Genomic DNA, 19,043 nt, shown 5'->3' with positions numbered 1-19,043 from the left:
GTGAGCTGTTGATTTTTCTAACTCTAATTTCAGACATTGATTAATTGTTTTTGTCTTCCTTAGTTCAGTTTCTAGGTCTTTGTTCTTCCTTGTTAATTCAACCAAGTCGCTTTCGTATGAGGTGTTTTCCATGACGTAGTTGGCATTATCTCTAGTGAGTTCTTCAATCTCATTTGCCAACCATTCTTTGTAAGAATTGTCTTTTTCCAAAATCCTTGCTCAACTGCTTATTTTCGATCTTAGCTTAACCAAGCTTTTTAAGAACTTGTAAGCTTTCACTGTAACGTTGGTCATAGGCTTCTTGCAGATCGGTATTGTCAACTTCCTCCTCTTCTTCTTCAAAGGAAGACTTTTCTTTCATATGTTCATCATTGTTTCCTATGTCCCTTAACTTAGAGATGTCTATGGAAGTGGAGGCGATGAGTATTCTCAATAAGCCTTGGTATCCATCACTTTGGGATTTATCTAAGTCTAAGTTTAAATCCCCACAGTCATCCCATGTGGTAGCCATTACCTTCCCTTTTGATTTGTTTATGGTAGGACATTCAAAAGTAAGGTGACCATACCCTCTACAATTGTTGCATTGGGGATCTTTTGACCATTTGGGAGATTTACCTAGTTGGTGTTTCATGTCATACTTCTTCCCCTATTTGTAGAAGGTTTTTCCTTTATTCTTATTAACAAAAAAATTGAACATTTTGGCAAACAAGGCTATTTCTTCATCTTCTTCATTGTCATCATTGTCATCCTCAGATTCATGTCTTTTATATGAGGCTTTTAGAACAATATTTTTGGATTTTGCGGGAGTTTTGAAATGTAGTTCATATGTTTGTAGTGAATCTAATAGTTCTTCTACTTTCATTTTGTCCATGTTCCTACATTCTTCTATTGTCGTGACTTTAGAGGAGAATCGCTCTAGTAATGATCTCAATATTTTCCTATACGTGGTACCGGAACTCTTTCTCCTAACTCCCACATAGAGTTACATATGTCACTCAGTTTGATGTAAAAATCCATAAATGTCTTATGCTCTTCCATCTTTATGTTTTCAAATTAAGTTGTTAGGAGATGGAGTTTAGAACGCTTTATTGTGCTCGTCCCTTCATGGGTGGTTTCTAGTGCATTCCATGCTTGCTTAGCCATTTAGCACATGCAAATTATTTTAATTACAAAGTTTCATCAACCTATCCAACACTATCGTGGATTTAAGTAACAGCTCGAGACGGTACAACACATGAATTAGAAGAATTACATAACACGATTTGTTCATGGAGCGACTAATTGCAATATCCAATCCTAGGAAGGTGATGTAATATGCGCCCGCAAATTATTTACATCGATGTGTGCACCACTATGCTCACACAGGCAAAGGATGGCATCTTTAAATCCAAGGTTTTATCCACTACTATCCATCCTATCCTCCTTGATGAAGTTGAGGAAGCCATTTGTTTTTCTCAAGCCAACAAGGATCCTCTTTGGTGCGAAGCTATTTGTCATGAAATAAATGCCCTTCTTTAAAACGACACATGGACATTGGTTCCACCTCAACCACATGAATATTGTGGGTTGTAAATGGGTGTTCAAGATAAAATAGAAAGTTGGCACCATAGAACGCTACAAAGCTCGCCTTGTAGCCAAAGGGTTCAACCAACAAGAAGGGATGGACTACATACAGTAAAACTTTTAGTCCCGTAGTCAAGCCTTGCATAATTCACGTGGTTTTAGGCATTGTCATTTCTAATAAGTGGCCACTCCACCAACTTGATGTTCAAAACACATTTCTTCATGGTATTACGAAAGAGGAGCTTTATATGAAACAACCACCGGGTTTCCGAAACTTGTTTTCTTAATCATGTTTGTCGCTTGCACAAGTCATTATATGGGCTTAGCAAATTTCTTCCTGATATTGGTTTTTTGGACTCCAAGACCGATGCCTCGCTTTTCATCATGCACACTTCAGAGTTCACGATGTATATATTTGCTTACATTGATGACATCATTATCACTAGATCTCACTCAAGTTATATTTAAGAAATTATTGGACAACTTCAATCTCAATTTGCTATTAAGGATCTTGGCCCCTTAAATTTCTTCCATGGCGTCAAGGCCCACCAAAGTTCTACAGGGCTATTTCTATCTCAAAGAAAATATACTCTAGATTTTCTTAGAAAAACCAAAATGGACGGTTCGGAACCTCAGTCAACTCCAATTTGCAACTAGTCCAAGCTGTCCATGTTTAGTGGATCCCACTTCTTCGATCCAACTTTATATTGGATCTTTGTTGCTGGTTTATAATACCTCACTCTTACTTGCCTTGATGTTACATTTGCAGTCAATAAGGTCTGCCATTTTATGCACAATCCCACCGATGAACATTGGATGGCAATCAAATGAATACTATGGTCTTCATCTCAAAGCATCCTCATCAATCACTTTAAATGGCTTTTCATATGCAGATTGGGCAGGTTGCTTGGATGATCGATGGTCAACAAGTGGCTACTGTATCTTCCTGGGCCCGAATCTCATCTCTCGGAGTGCTAGGAAACAAATGACAGTCTAGCTGAACTAACGTGGATCCAATCTCTTCTCCACGAGCTTGTCATGAGTACCTCTCCCACACCAAACCTTTGGTGTGATAATCTCAGTACCACGTACTTCACTGCCAATCCGATCTTCCACTCGCTCACTTAGCATATTGAGATCGACTATCATTTTGTGTAAAAAAAAAAAGTAGCTCAAAAAGGTCTTGATGTTTAGTTTATTTCATCTAAAGATCAGATTGTAGACATCTTCACAAAAGACCTCTCTTCCCAACTGTTTGGATTTCTTCGAGATAACTGTAAAAAATAGATTTCTTAACTTGAGGGATCATATGGAGATTTCTTAACTTGAGGGATCATATGGAGACAATTTGAAATTCAAACCTCACCCAATAAAAAATCGTAATGTAGGATCTTAATTGAATTCAAATTTCAAAGCATTTGTAACCGTGTGATATTCATTGAAATATTTAAATTCAATCTTTAAAGCATTTATAATGGTTGTCTGTGCAAAGGGATTGTACACTCTATGAATGGATAAGAAATTCACCACATCAAGTGTGGTGGAAATTTTAACAAACAAATTATTCTCTTCTCATATTTCTATTTCCTTCCTTGACCGAAGTACTCCATGACTATCTCCATTTTATCTCCTCTTCCTTGATCCTCCTGGAATAATCTTGAATAAGTTTTGCCCAAACTGAAGATTCATCTAGAAATAGCATATTTTCTTATGCTTTAGCATCTAAAGCCTAGAGCTGGAGAAGAATATCACCCATTTTTACATCCCTTTTAAGGATATATTATCTCTTCCCATATCTAATTTTTTTCCTCCAATAATTTAAGTTTACATGAGATCTTAAAACCCACGAAGCCATCTACCTAGAAGGAAGACCACCAATGTATAATCTTTTGCTTCAAACCATCAACTTCGAACCAGTAGAGTTAAATTAATGGTTATGTTCCCCAATTCTCGTTATCAATTGACAGTAACAAAGGGAAATGATCAGATGTAAGTCTCGGGACTGCCATTTGAAAGACAAGAGGAAAGCACTTAACCCATTCCGAATAGACTAAAAAACAATTCAATTTGGATAGAATTGGCTTGTTCTAACCAATGGACCATGTAAATTTACCTCTTTCCATAGGGAGATCAAAAAGTTCATGGCTACCAATCTGACGCAGGGAAGGACGTGATGAGGTCGATCATCGTCTTCCTCAGGGATAACTACTTCGAATCCACGAAGCTTCGCTAAAATCCTCACAGAGAGGAGATGAATACATAAATAATTTCTAATAATTTAAAATAAATTAATTGATAAAAAAATGAATTTACAATCATTTAAATAATGAACTCAAACCTAAGGATGAAGTTTCAAACTCAAACTCCCTAAAAACATGACTTACTACAAATAGTAAACTTAATATTTATAGACGGTCATGATTCCTACTAGACTTCATGGTTTTCGACTAAACATAATAAGTATCTAATTTTTGCCTAACCACATTATTCTCCTAATTTTTTAAAGCCCTTTTCATGTTGGGCACGGCTCCTAAAACTCAAAGGATCCAAAGTTATCATCAAATTAAAACTTACTATTTATAGTAAAAATGGAAATAAAATGGACTTTTGACCATTGATCTAAAGGAATCTTGCAAATCTAGCATAGGCAACCCACCTAGTCAAGTTGGTTGGCTAAAGTAGCTTCTCCTTCCCCATAATCATATATGATATGTTAAAAAACTCATCCCGGTTTATACGATACGATTGTTTTAAGGATCTGATAGCCCTGATCACCTCCACCTCGATCGTTTTAAGATTCTGACGGTCCTGATCACCTCCACCTCGATCGGGCCTTCTTTGGTCCATCTTGGCCATGAAAGTGTCGCGACCCACTCTACATCAGTCCCCTCCACTTCAAAAGAGTGCGTCCTCAAGTTCTTGTCCCGTTTCGATTCATGATACTTGATCAGGTCTGCGACGTTGAAAGTACGCGAGATCTCCATGTCATCTGGAAAATCAACAACATAAGCGTTATCATTGATATTTTTAAGGATCAATACCGGTTCAATCTTCTTATTCTTTAACTTGTTGTAGGTCCGAGTTAGAAATCTCTCCTTATTTAGATAAACCATAACATGGTCGCCAATCTCAAACATCTTTTGTCGCAAATGCTTATTGGCTTGCTCCTTGTACTTGTCGTTCGAGGCATGCAACTTGGCTTACAAATCTGCATGAATGATCATGATTCGGTCAGCCATATGTTCTATTGCAATGCTCATGCCTGGGAGCCCGGGACCATGGCCACCTCCATGTAGCTCTTAAATAATCTGCTCCCTTAGAGAACTTTAGGGGATGCATAGTTGATTCCTTTAAAAAGAAAATTGTCTTGCATATTTAGGTCACTGGGATGACCCTCTTGGCACCTCATCCATACAACATTAAAGTTATCGTCTTCAACATATAGCTCCTTAAGAAAGTCGAAGCCACTCATTATAACAAGCAGTGATGCACGGCGGCTAAGTGCATCAGCCATCTTGTTCTGCTGCCCTGACTTGTGCTTCAAAACGAACATGGATTCCTGCAAAAATGCAACCCATCTACCATGCACGCAATTCACGTTAGCCTGACGACTAATAAACTAAGGCTTGATGGTCAGTGTAGAGAATAAACTCTCTCTCTCTCTCTCTCTCTCTCTCTCTGAATCAGATAATGACGTTAATGTCATAGCGCTTGAGCAACTATATATAACTCAAGCTCATATGTTGACCACTTCTTTCGGGCTTCGTTGAGCTTCTCGTTGTAGAAAGTTATCAATCTTCCTTTCTATGACAAGACTCCTCCAATTCTGACATATGAGGCATCATACTCAACTTTAAACAGTTTGTCAAAACTGGGAAGAACCAAGATCGGTGTTGTGGACAATCAATGCTTGGTTTTAGCAAAGCTCTTGTCAGCCTTATCGGTCCACTGAAACAAGCCTTTTTTTCATACAATCTGTAATGGGTGCGATTATAATACTGAAATTCTGCACAAATCGACGATAGAAGGTCGCCAACCCGTTGAAACTCCTCACTTCTTGAGTATTCGTCGGGATTGGCCATTCCCTGATAGTCCGCACATTTACATCGTCCAAACGAATGCACATGGATGTCACAATAAACCCTAAGAACAATAGGTTGCCCATTAAAAAACTACACTTCTTTAAGTTGAGGTACAACTTGTTAACTGCCAGGACCTATAGCACCTGCCTGAAATGTACCATGTGGTGCGTCTCACCCTGGTTATATATCAAGATGTCATCAAAATATACTATCACAAACCAGCCAATAAATGACTTCAGCACATAATTCATCAGATGCATAAAAGTGCTTAGTCCATTCGATAAACCGAAGTACATGACCAGCCACTCATATAACCCTCCCTTGGTCTTGAATGTCGTTTTCCACTCATCACCGAGCCTGATATGAATCTGATGGTACCTACTCCTCAAATCTAGTTTAAAGAACACCTTGACACCTTTTAGCATATCGAGCATGTCATCTAACAGCAACATTGGAAACCAATATTTAATGGAAATCTTGTTAATTGCTCAACTGTCGACACACATGCGCCAGCTCCCATCTTTCTTAGGCGTTAACAATGTTGGTATAGCACATGGGCTCATGCTCTATCAGAAGATCCTTACACATCAATTCCTACACCTACCCCTAAAGTACCGCACACTCTTTTAGACTCATCCGATTGTGAGAGCGGTTGGGCAAGCTAGGCCTATGGATGATGTATAAGTGATGTTGAGGCAATCCATAGGGTAAATCTTTGGGAGAGGTAATCCATAGGGTAAATCTTTGGTCTAGATTTCTTTGAATTCGTTAAGAAAAAACCTTAAACTTAGATTAATGTCTAAGAATTCCAATTCCTCGCCCTTTACCACCACAATGTACACCTCACCAACTTCCTTGGATTCCTCCAAGAAATTTCAAATAGTCAAGAGGGAGCTCCCTCCACTTTAGAAACTTTAGGGTGGTTCTCTGGGACCATAAGGGCAAAGATCATCTTTCGATCATCCTTAACAAATACGTAAATGTTTTCTTGTCCTTAGTGGATCACAGCAAGTTCCGTTTACCATAGTCAATCGAGTAATATATGACATGCTTCCATGTTGACCACGTCACAAAGTACTTGATCCTTATAATTCTTACCAATTGAAAACGAGATGGTGCATTATTCTATTACCTTGATCTCATTCACCTTCTTTATCCAGCCAATCGAGTATGATGAAGGATGTTTTGTTGTAGGTAGCCGCAACTTATCCACCATCACCTTCGAGATGATGTTCTCGATAATACTACTATTTATGATTACATCACAGACCTCGTCGCTGATGGTACACCGCGTACATAATATATTATGCAACTGCAAATGCACCTCGTTCCTTGGAGTGTACAATAATCGCCTCCCGACCAAAAATTCGCCATGATCCTCAGCCAACCATTTTTTATCACCAACTCCTTCCTCAACGGCTTGTTCATCTTCATCAAATACAAGGCTTTCTTCCTCTGCATCACCTTTAGTGCCTTCATCGTTAATGGTCAAGTGGGCTGCGAGGCGTTGAGGGCAAGTATTTAATAAGTGGTTTGGTTGGTCGCAGTGGTAACAATTGTTTGGCCTTGGCCAACCATAAGGATTTGGAATCCTACTCAGACCCGTTGTTATGGGTGTCGCACGTTGAGGCCTAGATAGACCGCTTCTCATGTCACAATTTGCGGTTATAAGAGGTTGAGGACATTCTCCTACTGGTTCCTTTGGCTAGAGTTGAATCCTGCATGGGACCCGTCATGGGGGGACCGAGTCGAAGGATAAGCCTAAGTAGAGACTCTTGCAAGATGTGTTTCCTCCCTTCCTGTCAACTAAACCACTTCATCCACGGTCCCGACCAGGTGCATCTAAACTCGATCTTGAATTGTCGATCGTAACCCGCCTATGAACCATACTACCTTCTGCGATTTTGTTTCCGACAAGTCATTTTGCATTATCAACCGTTGGAATTCTTCGCTGTAATTTATGATAGTTCGATTCCTTTGTTGACAATTTTGGTATTGTTGAAATAATACTTGCTCATAATCACTATAGAGGAATCGTGATCGAAGAAGGCGTCTCATCCGTGGCTATGATCGGATGGGCGCCTTGTTCTGTCAGACACATGAGAGTTGTAATTGCTCCCACCATACAAAAGTACCGGATTTTAATTTGAATGCTACTAATTTTACTTTTTTATATTCTAGCACATCCTGTAATCAAAATATCGTTCTACTTTGGCTAACCAATCGAGGAAATCTTCTATACACAATAAGTCATTAAAACTAGAAAATTTAGCCCTGCCTCAAGAGTCTCTTTCAGCACAATTTAGTCAATCGCCTCCATGAACCGATCGTCGGTTAAAGCCACCATCGATGTCCTCATTGCCGAAGCTTGACTCATCTGAAATATCCCTACGATTAACCCTCCGGAAGTGCTCTACGGAACCGGACCATGCTTTTAATTTCAACCAAATTGAGGAATCCTACACCACCAACTCACCCCCTAAGGTACCTACTGCATCAAGAGTTACCCAATCAGCATTTTTACAGCTCCGGAGAGATCCCAGAAACTTAAGAGTTGAAGTTTTGCACCTTTGTGAGAAGCCGAGCCTTGTACCATTTACAGACATCCTTTATTTGATTTCTCTTCTTTTTATTCCCCAATTCCCAAACATTCCAAGCAAGAAACTTCATTTCAGGGCATATTATTTGATTTCTCTTCCTTTTATTCCCCAATTCCCAAACATTCCAAGTAAGAAACTTCATTTCAGAGCAAATACGCCCCGTCTGCCCTTTCTGTAACCACCATCTGAGCCACCAATTTGGACTATAACATCCGAAGATAATCTGGCCAATTCTCTGCAGCTTGCGGAAGATCTAATAGATTTTTTGGGGGGGACTTAGAACATGTGTTTGGTCTACTGCACTCTTCCACCAAACTGAAATATTTCACAGCAGTCTTTCGGGAAGTCGCCAAGGACATTCTAATCAATCTAACAAAATGTCCCATCACTGCTCTAATCCATTTCTTACCTCTCAGCCTGTCGTTCACCAATAGAAGAGCCTGTTCTGATAGTGCGACCACATGCAAAGGAACAACATCCAAAATGTCCCTTTCAGTTTCACCCAGATCAGTAGTCTCAGCAAGGCTAGGATATCTGGGTTTCTCCATGCAATGGAAAATCAATTTCAAATTCTAAGTACCGATTAAGTGATTGTAGAAAATTAATCCATATACATAAGAACTCATCTCTACTGTCCAAAAATTAAAAACAACAATAAAAATAAAATTGTGTGCACACACCCAAAAAAAAAAAAAAATCACCTAAAATTTCATGTCCCCATCATGGTCATCTCTGATGCCATCAGGCCTTCTGTTTGTGTTCTGGGCTGTGACTTGATTCAAAATCTACATGTACAAAGGCTCGCTCGACTTCAGGAAGTTGTTCAATCTTCTCTTGGAGGGTCTCGCCGATGTTATGTGCCTCACTCAGGGGCATGTCCCCAGGTAAGACTATGTCCACCTCTACAAAATACTGCGAACCGAAAGCATATGCTCTAACGGTGTCGATGAGCTTGATCTGTTCATGGTGGTTCCAAATGAGGTATGTCATCTTGGTCAAGAAATCCGGTGGTGCTGATCTCCCGATCAGTGACCATATGTTCTCGACGACTGTCCTGGCCCATGTGCCCATTGTGTATAGAGCTATCTGCAGCAGCATTCCATCAGAGCATCCTTAGTTTTACATTTTAGTTGGATGAATCATGGTTAATAAAACCTAGTTCAACTTGGAAGATGTGAAATGGATTCAAGACTTGGCAACTCAGATCAACTCATCTGGTCTCGAGTCAGATCGTGACTCGGCCGAGTCAACAGTGAGTAGTCCACGTGGTAACAAACCTGATCGGTTCCGACCAAGTCCGAGTCAACTCAGACAAGTTGCCTCACACGTCTGTTAATGAGCTGAGAATTTAGGCTTGAACCTGACCCACAACCCATTACCTAACAGCCCACTCGACCCAGTTAAGATTAAAAGTCACTGCACCCAACCTGCAGGATCCTTCAATTGTATTCAGGCCAGCTGAACTGACTCGACGTGGCTCGAACCGAGCAACTCGTTGAGCTGGATAGGGTCAGGTCAGGTATGGTTCGACCACAGCCCAACCTGTTTGACTTAGCCCCAACCCAGTTTAGAAACTCGGTTTAACCAATTGACCCATGGAGCAGACCCAATCCATCCCCACACACAAGGAAAAACCGATTGCAAATGAAGAACAACCATGCATATCAATATACACTTGAACTGGGTGCATAGCTTCTCCACCATCTCCAGTTTGTTAAGGCCGTCCAATTCCAATCAAAGAGATGGTCCACCAACTGGACAGTCCATGTTTAGTTTGGCAGTTGAAATGTTCCAATACATGGGTCGTGGATTATAGACTAGATAATTCCACTTACCAAATTGGTTGTTTCTCTCTCATATTGATTGGAAAAATCCCTCAATCTGATTAACTCAGAAAGGCCCTGGCCCAAAAATCAGAATGATATGCTCGTTATGTGAGCAATGCGTCTGTGAAATAAATACTCAGTTTCAGTTCTCTGCCCAGTGGTCCACATTGCACATGTGCCCGTTAAAGTCCCTTGATATACATTGATACACAATCCTCTAAAAGCTCGAGCGGTTAGAGGATGGTGTATCAATTTATATCAAGGGACCTTAACACTCCCCCACACGTGTGGGGTGGAACTCCACATGAAAATATACTGGAAAAGGGTGGAGGGACACTCACACGATAGACAGGCCGGGCTCGATTTTCCTAACCCCATGGAGAATATATTATGGAAGCATATTTGCTAGCCTACTGACCAATTGATTTTTGGGCCAGGGAATGTTCACGGTTGGCCCCAACCTACAAGAACTACAGATCTTAAGCTTGTGTGAACTTACCAGTATGGCACCAGCAGGATCCATCCACCAATAGTATCTGACAGCTAGGACTGTCGTGACTAGACCTGTTGAATTGGTGATGACATCGAAGAAGTGATCCAGAGCATAGGCTCTTACGATCTCATTTTTGAACTGTCGACAATAAATCATGAGCACGAACTTCACTATTGTAACTGAAACCATGATCCCGATTGTCCATTTTTGCTTCACAGGATCCATTGATGGGCGAGTCTGTGATAAATGAAAGCAATAAATAAAAACATTGTTATCATGGGAAAAAAAAAAACTTTGAAACTTGAAGCATCTCTTATCATCTACTGTATAGATTCCTTGTCTACAAGATCAAACTGATCTGATCATCAAGTAGACCACACATGTAAATCGATCACAGACCATTAGTTACTTTCTCTCCTTTTATCCATTGATTTGTACGTGTATCACCCACCTGATTATTAGATCATCCTGATTTTGGAAAAAGGCATCTACGTCGTGGGACACACTTGATTAATAGCTTGTTTATGTTGCAGGTAGGCCACACTAGGTGGAAATGCTGCCCCACACCCAAGACTTTGTGGTGCTCGAAGACATTACTATTAGGAGAAGAGATCCCTTCTCGACTACACACAGAGCAATATCGAAAAGATAAAAATAAAAAATTAAAAGAATTAAAAAAAACATGCAAACCACAACAAAGAGATTTACATGGTTCCCTCTCCGTATGTCCATGGATTCACACTGATCCACTATACTCAAAGGTAAAATAATGAAAATAATAAATAAACAAGCAGCTATCAATACAATAACGGCTCTCTTTCACAACGTACAGAAAATATATTACCCTAAATAAATGAGGGTTTACTAGATTTAAGAATCATATTATTGTTCTATGTTAGCTCCACACCAATGCCCACAGTATACAGTACACAATCATGTTAGAATACAATGATGGATGGGAATCCACGTCTCTCAAAGTGGAATTTTCAGATCCAGTTTTGAAATGTTTTCGGATTCCACTCATACTTCAGGTGCACACTAATTCTCAATGTAAAATGCAAACAAATAAAAAAGTACCATAATTTCTAGACTATCTTAGCGCTCTATGAGTTGCAATTGAATTTATGGTTTAACCAAACGCTGCGACCTAAGTGCTTCCTCAAGCATAGACTGTCTAGCACTCATCTCACAGTCTCGTCACGAACAAGTCGGCCTTTACCAAGTGCACACCCCCACATGCTAAGCATTAAATTTCACTAGAATGCAAGAGGTACAAGTGCATGGAAGAACACTCAAAACTACAACTCTTGGTTGCTTTATAAATGAGAATTCCTCCTTATATAGAATTCTGAAGAAACTATAAGCTATACATGTATGGTTAGGATTTTGTCACATGATATTCATCGAACAGCCAAAAAATATTTAAACATATCTAAAATGTTCGATGCTTTTCCATACAAGGCCTCACTAGAGTTTTCTAGACACTAAAAGAGATTTTTACGCAACTTTATTTCATTCTACACAACTTTAGAACCTTATACAATTCTCTGTAACTCTTTACACACTCGTACTCCATTTTTAAAATCTCTACACTTACGTACAAAACCTATCCAACATATAAAATAAGTATAAATTTGACTAAGTCCATGATTTAGGCCCATGAGAATAATTTTTCCTAATATAATGGTCCACATTCTATGGGCATGATTGAGTCTTGGATCCCAAAAGACCAACTGCCTAAATCATAGGAAGCTTGGCAGTAGTCAGCAAAAGTTTGACAACCAGCTCCTAACGTCGACTCTCTTCTTTTTAGACAGGCTTGGGATTGGTGGAAGACAATATAGGAGATTGTTGAGTAAAAAATGTTCAATAAAAATCAGTGTCATGGGGACATTCTTCAAAGAACTTTAACCATTTGGACCACCCACCTAACCATCATCATCGCTTGCAAAATGGACAGTTGAGATTCATTCTAATCAAATGACTTTAGTTGTAAATATGGAATCTATATGATGGACCACACCTTGGATTGGTTATGTCTACAAAGAACATGGTTAACAGACTCTGAGACTTGGGTCATCTTGTTCTTTCACAAGTTGAGCCAGGATGCACAAAATATGGGGTGAATCACCTGACTCGTCCGAGTCGGGGCTGATTAGCTTCTAGGCAACTCGTGGTGTGTAGTATCTAATCAGAATGAGCCTGACTGAGTTTGCATGGGACTTTTCTAGTCTTAAAACCATGGTCAAGATTCAATTTTGGATCGGTGGATCATCAGCGAGAAGAGATTATTATAATAAAAAGGTAGTTTTGAATAGCTCGAGTCACCCCATCAGTGTAATTCTCACATGGGACCCTTCAAAAGTGGGCCAGACTGGACTTGATAATGTTGATAACTAAAAAGAAGAAGGGAACATCCAGGTCAGGACCTTTCATCTGTTGGGCCCTCCCCTGGAGGGAGTTTCCCCCAAAAATCATGCTGAATCAGGTGATCTTGGCCATTGATTGGAGGACTGTTAATGAGTGCTAGTTGAGGACTGCTGAGGTCTGCCCCACCTGATGAATAGTCCTGAATCTCATACACATGTACCACAAGACTCATGTTTATCACTTCTTATTCAAGTAGACATATGGACAGACTCTCTTGTGATCCAATATGGCATTTATCATCATAATCATCCTCATTTAAGCTTTATCCGAATTACTTAGGGTCTCCTGCATGAATCATATTCCATCACTTCCACTCTACCAAAGGCTATACTTTCATAATACCTTAGCATGAGTTTTGGAATGTCATGTTATTCGGATTCATGATGAATGTTACGGTGTAAGTTTGATTGGGACCGGCAATGAGAATATAAAACTCCCATACGCGCGACATAATAGACTATATATTATATAGGTTTTTTTTTCACACACTCACACACGCCTGCACGCTCACACCACAGTGGGTGCTCAAACCCATGCCCTCGTGTTGAAACCCTTGTGAGTCCACCACTGAACCATAGGGTTGCAGATGACTATTACATAGGTTGATTACAATCAAGTGGTATCTAATATTCTAGACTATTATATCAATTGTTTAAGCTGTGTGCATGATTTCGGCCGTTCATCAAGAGGGTCTCATGTGTTCAGCCCTAAATCAGGCCAGTTTGATCAACAAGTGGGCCAAACACATGTAACCACCTTACCAATAACCATCCATTTGTTTATTGTATCTATTTTAATTCTACCACTATCTTAAATATTCATAACTACTCTAAATATATTTTTAATTTAAGGGCATTTCTCAGCCCATATGGTGCATGAGGTGGCATGTATCAGCTGCATTGACACATTGGTTGAGATCTAATCCATTCATTAGAGCGGGTCCAATAGATGCTCTTTCCCAGGAATTAGCCGTCCATTTATCAGATGTCCCACAGTTTATGAAACAAAATTGTCATCATTGTCATCATCATCATCGAAGTGTTATCTGATTTAATTATTTCCGATGTTGTGACCCTGCTGAATGGATTAGATTTATTTTTGGGTGAGAACATCTACTGGTTTAGACCCACCTCATGGACAGCTTAGATATTGCATTTGTCAGCTACACACGCATGTGGGCTCAGCAAAGTTCTTAATTTAGTAAATACCGAGTAAAATCAAGTGAAGGGTCAATCGAGTCTTCTGAGTCAACCCAACACGGCTGGAGATCTATTCATGTCGGGTTTTAGTGTTTTGAAGTGTGATAAGATGCATATTTGTCAAAATTATAGAAAAATAAATTTTGACTTAATTAAGAAAAAGAAGAAAAAACAAATATACTTACCCTTGAAATGAGTTCTCGAACAGACTCGAGTAGTATTTGGAATCCAAGAGTCGCCATTACTGAAGCAAAAACAATGATGCCCTGCAGATTAAGTCACAATAATTTCAATTTACCTGCTAATGGATGGATTGGATTAACCCAATTTATTGACACTAAAATCCCTTCAGAGAAAATATAGAAAAAATAATAATAATAATAATCCAATAATATGAACATTTTATCAATGCACAATTTTAGGTGATGACCCATCCAAGAGGTGACCGATCGATTGAAGGGATCGGATCTTATATGTGGACTGATCAGAAAGTAGAGATGGCCCATAGATCCAGTCTAAATGTATTGTTTACAAAAATAAAAAATAAAAAATAAAAGAAGAAGAAGATGAAAATTTCATCTTATATGAAGTTGAAAAAGGCTTGTACGGTGTGCATAGACTATCTCTACCATCCAATGCTGCACATGGCCATCAATCTGGATCGTCCAATTGATAGTTGAGAGATTAAATGGGCCACTGCCCATTATATTTGCTGAAGTCCAAAAGCAATCTACCAACCCCATAGTTACTTGATGGCCAATACATAAGTTGGCCATCAATAGCATGGTTTAGATCAACTGGCCAGCAGGTTGATTGGATAATAGCTTACACACTAGATCATTCACTCAGTAGGGTAGACTCAGATCACGAGACTGAGAGAATTACATCCAGATTTGGTGTATAAACTATCTCTAACATCCAATCAGACATACATCCATTGATCCAAACCATCACTCCTATCATCAACATCTTGAACAGCCAACCATTGCCGACACTGATAATTCAAAATTAATATGTCAATCCCACAATTTAGAAAATTGTGTCCATAATGCAATTATGCTATTTTGGCCAAACCAAGAGATGGCCCACCAATTTCATGTTTTGGATCACTCAATTAGTAGCCACACATGGTTTTAAGATTCGTCCAAGTCTGATGGGATTTGAACGAGTCAAACCAGACTCTCAGTGGGACCCAATCAAATTCGATACCACAAGTCATTTCCCCCAAGTCACCCCCGACTCGGGCAAGTCTGGCCGATTCAGCCCCAACTCAGGCAAGTCTTAAATTGACTCAGGGCTGAATGAATCAATCCAAATCGTCGAGTCTTTTAATCACGTAGGTACACTAGAGAAGACATAGGGAACTGATTATGCACTGAGTTTCAGTGTATATTCTAAATGCGACATTGTTCAACCTTGTAAGTGACTCACCACTGGCTGCATTCGCTTCTTCCCAACTGGATACCGATACTGGTTCGGCTTTTGCATGGCATATGAAGTAAACCATAGAATAAAACCTGATAAAAGATCCAATAGAGAGTCCAGCGTCGATGCGATCACAGCCAAAGATCTGCTCTCCAAAGAAGCATAGACTTTAGCAGCAAAAAGGATTAGGTTAGCCGCGTTAGAGATGCGAATCGCCAGTGTTTCGCTCTTTGCAAGCTTCTTCGAGTCATCCTATACAAAGGAAAAAAAAGAAAAAGAAAAAGGAAAAAGAAGATGAGAAATATATCTCTTAATTAAGTGAAAATATCAGCTATTATTTGATTATGACTAGGAATCTAATTCATTTATACAAAGGGAGGCATCCACATATAGAAAGATTCAACCAAACAAGGAATTAAACAGGAAGCACATGATCCTTGACCATAGTTCTAAAACTCGCTGAGTCCACTTGAGACTCGGCTGAGTTAGCTTGAAGTGGATAGAGTTCTTGCTGAGTTATTTGTGTTAAGAGAGATTTCAAACGAAGTTATTAAGAAAGTTGGTTCCAAGAGTTACTTGGCCCTGAATCGGGAAGAGTCGCCAAATCAACTCGCTAACTTGGTGGACTTGATGCTACTCATGATTACTCATGTAAATAATTTTTAAAAATAAAATTAAAGAGCACCACGGGGGAATGTCCGACTTGGATCTGCCTGGTTTTAACCTGTTCTCTGATTCAGGAAGACTCGCTGAGTCAAATCACTAACTCGTGATTACTCTTGTAAATTAATATTTTTAATTAAAGAGCACCAGGGGGGGACGTCCGACTTGGATCTGAATCGTTTTAATCTGTTCTTTCATTCGGGAAGACTCACTGAGTCAAATCGCTAACTCAGTCAACTTGATGTAATTCATTGCGACTCTTTTTTATCTGGGTTTTTATTAAAATTAAAGAGGAGCGGTGGGGAGACGATGACTTTAATCTTCATGGTTAATCTGTTCCCTGACTCAGGAAGACTCACTGAGTCAACTCGCTAACTCGTGACTCGAGCAACTCTTGTCAATCTGCTTTTTTGAATTTTTTTTTTTATTATTATTATTAAGATTAAAGAGTAGAGGAGAATCGAACTCAGTGGTGTAAATATGCTCTTAACTCGCAAACTATACAATACTAGAATGTTTTGGTATTTTACAGTATTTATACCAAACAAAACTATTTTAAATGAGTTCGATTTAAAATGTTTTGGTATTGTACAGTATTTTAAATGAGAAAAAAAGAAAAGAAAAAATCTATTTTAAAAAAGAAAAGAAAAGAAAAGAAAAAAAAAAAAAAACTAGTTTAAATATTTTTAAATATTTCGTATTATTTTTAATTTTGTGATTGTTAACTACCTAGTCAAGTCAGGTAGAGTCTTGCAGTAGCCCATATTAGACTGTTCAAATAAAGTGGTTGGGTTTTAAAATAGGGTTCATATAAGTTAAATCCATCGTTTAGGGGTCCATCAATGGATTCCCTCCCTCCCCCCCAAATAAATAAATAAATAATCCCACGATGGCAGACCCAAACCCTTTGATTAGAGGTTTGCAAATGTACGATGAAGGAGAAGGTAAAGAAATTATCAACATTCAATGAAAATTACAAAGGAATCGGCCCATGAAAAAGTAAAAAGGTAAAGTTTTTCTTTGGCTTTGAGCAATCACTTCATCCAAAAAGTAAAAAGGAAAAAGAGATAAGATAAGCAATACAACCCATGAAAAAAAAAACAGAGTAGAAGTAAAGAAACCTCGGTAAGAGCTCCAGGCAAGCAACCCAACTAGTAAAGGTCTCCATTTCGTTGAATCCTTCTAGTAGCTTCTCCTGCTTCTTGTAATACTGTGCAACCTTTCCTTTTCTTCCTGATAATTAAAAAACAAAAAAGTCGCATTCCTAGCTTTGAGAAATCATCTTTCTATCTAACATTAAGATCAGAAAGAGACAGAGACAGAGACAGAGACAGACAGACAGAGAGAGAGAGAGACAGAGACAGAGACAGAGACAGAGAGAGAACGGACTTAGAGTTCTCAAAATGAAAGAAGGGTCTTTGGGCCTCTCAGGTAGCTGAAAACCATTGAAATTGAGACGCCATGATGGCTCATCAGACATGAACATGCTCCGTCCATCTGGGTTTGGAGAGGGAAGCTCTGCACTATAATCAGATGAATCTGTCCGTAGATCCATCACCTCCTCACCTTTCGTCCGAGCACTTGTTTTGAACAATCAATAGCTCTCCACTCCTCTTTGCAGAAAATCCTGCATTTCCTGTTGTATAAATGCAGTGTTTGATGATGTGGGGAAGACGACCGCTTCCAGGATCCTCGTGCGAAGACGACCGCTTCCAGGATGTGGTCGAATTATTAGATTAAAAAAGCAAGACTTTGCTGACTGTGGCGAGCAGAGGATCCGAACGGATTCGGGAGAGAGAAATTTACGACTGTGGACTCCACCTTTTATCCAGCGGTTTTTGTTGATGCAATACAAACTTAGAATACGCACTTGGACCTCCTCGTACGGAGTGAAAATTTTAGGACGAAAACACCCCTCCTTTCACTGCTGTGGCTTTTCCTCTCCCTTTCACTGCCGTTGCTTTCACCCCCTTTCCTTGCTGCGTTTCCGGCAGAAAGACCCAAGAAACCCTTTTTATAGACCCTCATCAGCATTTTATCTTCTTCTTAAAATGGTCGGTCCAGTGAAGAAAGCACGCAGCACAAGTATATTTTAAACTTAGTTGGGCCCACATTGAATGTATATAGTTTCATTTTTATTTTTGTACTAGACGAAAAGGTTCTATACGGTCAAGCTCATGGGAACTCCCCATGAGGTTGAGCTGTGTGGGCCCCACCATGATGTATGTCGAACATCAACACCGTGAACTTGATAGGTCCCCTGTAAATTATGGGATAGCAAAAAAATCAGTTGTATACGGAACTCAGGTGGGCCATACCATCTAAAATCATGTAAAGACATTCTTAAAACATATAAAATTACTTGGTGGGGCCAACCTGAAATTTGGATATGTCTAAAAGTTGGTCTAACCCCTCATCCAAGTGGGACACACATTATGGATGGGCTGGATTTGTGAAACACATCTCGGTGGGCCCAAAAATTAAATATGAATGTTTTAATGGAAGGTAACCCCTCTCAAGTTTTGTACGTGGTGTGGCCTACAAAAGTCACGGATTAATTTGATTTTTAAGCTCTAGGCTCACCATGGAATGGTGCATCTGACTGATGGGGTAGATATTTGACATACTTCATGATAGCGCCCACACAGCTTGACCTCATGGGTATCCCACACACACGTATATATGCCCCACTCATTTTCTAGTTTTCCCCGCTGATTTTCTAGTTTGTCCCGCTCATAATTTAGTTTGCCCCGCTGATTTTC

The 19,043-nt window shown here is 39.4% G+C and overlaps 1 pseudogene; it reads right to left on the bottom strand.

The window, feature by feature from the left end:
* Window positions 1-8,833: 8,833 nt before the first annotated feature.
* Window positions 8,834-18,031, bottom strand: LOC131221056 (metal tolerance protein 10-like; annotated as a pseudogene).
* Between the last annotated feature and the right edge of the window lie 1,012 nt (window positions 18,032-19,043).

This window comes from Magnolia sinica, chromosome 12 (genome assembly GCF_029962835.1).
Source record: "Magnolia sinica isolate HGM2019 chromosome 12, MsV1, whole genome shotgun sequence".
NCBI lineage: Eukaryota > Viridiplantae > Streptophyta > Magnoliopsida > Magnoliales > Magnoliaceae > Magnolia > Magnolia sinica.
Note: the sequence above shows the minus strand (reverse complement) of the source record. Positions and strands in the feature narration are given on the sequence as shown.